This window comes from Apis dorsata, unplaced genomic scaffold, assembly GCF_000469605.1.
Source record: "Apis dorsata unplaced genomic scaffold, Apis dorsata 1.3 scaffold_77, whole genome shotgun sequence".
NCBI lineage: Eukaryota > Metazoa > Arthropoda > Insecta > Hymenoptera > Apidae > Apis > Apis dorsata.
In genome coordinates this window covers 919,503-921,546 of record NW_006263375.1, presented here as the reverse complement: position 1 = coordinate 921,546, position 2,044 = coordinate 919,503, and positions in this window count along the sequence as shown.

The window sequence follows — 2,044 nt, the reverse complement described above, 5'->3', positions numbered from 1 at the left end:
TCCGTCGATTGAAAAAGAGACAGCCGATAACAGCGCGAAGGGTAGATGAAATGGAGGTTCGTTTACCCCTAGAAGAGTCACTCTGTCCTCATCGATCCTCATCCTCCGCCTTCTCCACGGGCGTCTCCTCTTTTACCCCCTGCTGTATACTCCCTCTCTCGCGCCACCATCCTCGTAGCGCCTCATTCTATTTCTACTTCCACCCCCTATGTACGGTATCTCCCCTACCTACAGAATCGCCGATCGTATCGTCTCTGTCGCGCTTCTCGCCACCGCATATATACTCCCTCGTGGTCTCGCCGTCCCTCCGCGTATCTTTGTTGCACTTGGCCCGCCACTCCCGTCAGCATCGCGAAGAAATTCACTTTCGCGAAAAAAAGAGCCCGCGAAAAATCGATGCTTGCCGCCCATTGGCCGTGTGGCCGGTGGATCGTGGCTGCATTGGCGCTCGTCGCCTCGCGGGCGTGGCTTAAAGATGAGCTCTCGCTATGTCATCGCTTATATTGATCCTATAGTCGGGCAACCCGGTGTGGAGAACACGGCGTGTGTGGCGTGGGTGCTCGCACACCGACTCGCGATCCACACGCGCGCACGGCCCACGCTCCGATCCGTGCACGCGCGGCCGAGCACACGTCCATCGTCCACCAGACGCGCGTTCCATTTCCGTTTCCACGCTCACCTGTCGGAGGAACGCCGTCAACCGGGCTCGAGTCCGCGTTTCTACGCGTGGAACGCAACTCCAGGTGTCTAAAAACAGTCTAAATGGGAGGAGGGGAGGGGAGGAGGGGACCATGCAAAAATGCCTCGGCCGTGTGACGAGGATGGTATGCCGTCGTTCCTTTTTCCTCTATGGAAGAAACACGAGTGTTGCGCACCAACGAACGCAATTTTGGTTGGGAAGCCGTCGCGCTTTCGGTTTAACGCGCTTTCTCATCGATAGAATGGAATGAAAAGGGGTCTTAGTCTTTACGAGAATGGTTGAAAGTATCGCTTTTAAATAGAGTGGTTGTGCGTGAAAATATAATTTAAATATTACGGCACGTCTATCTACATATACGTATATTGAAAAAAAAAGGTTAAAAACGTTGAAACGAAGAATCGTTATGCCGATTAGGAAAATATCGTCGATTTCATCATCTGTTACGGGGAGTAATGCAAGAAGTAAACCTCGGATAAGACTTTCTGTCGATACTTGAATTTTTCATTCACTGTTGAATTATCGAATCGAAGGATTTCGAGGTCTATAGTCTCGAAGAATACGTAGAGGGAAAGCTCGTGATTAATTTATCTACTAGGAAGTCTCTTCATTATGAACGGCATATATATTTGGGTTAATGGTGCCAGCTGGTTTGAAGCCAGGATAGACTTCGAGGTGGATATGTGGTAAGACGTAAGTGTTCGAATCTTCGTATAAGTTCTTCCCCATTTTATACAACGAACATCTTTCTAGCAGTAAAAAGTAATAAAACATTTGTAAATTTGGAAAAGGAGAAGATTCGTAATAAAAATATACAATGTACATATGTTTAATGAGCTTTAGAATTTTTTCCATTTTATGATAGATCATTTTTATCGATAAATAAAATCTATATTGATCTATCAATAGCAATTAACGTATTATAAATTCTATACTAAATGATTCATAGAATTCGAATAACACTTGTATAAAACACATATATTCATACAATTATATATTATAATTCATTACATTCACTTTATTGCGTATCTACGTTGTATCTTCCTAATATTAGCATTGAAGATCAAACGTTACGATGACTAACAATTGCAACGATCATTTTTCAATTTTTATTAAAATATTTACATTATATTATACATTATAAAGAAAAGAATAAATTCTAAGAAGTGAAATTTGGAATAAATTTTGTTTAATATAACAAGTAGGAAATTGAATTTTCGCTTGCTAGCGTATTTAAATATGGTGCGCAATCAATTTCGAAACTTTAAAAGATGAACAGAAGGGGTGGCAAAAGGTGGGTGTGAGTTATATCGTGACTGTTTTGATGGATTAATTCGCGAACCGAAT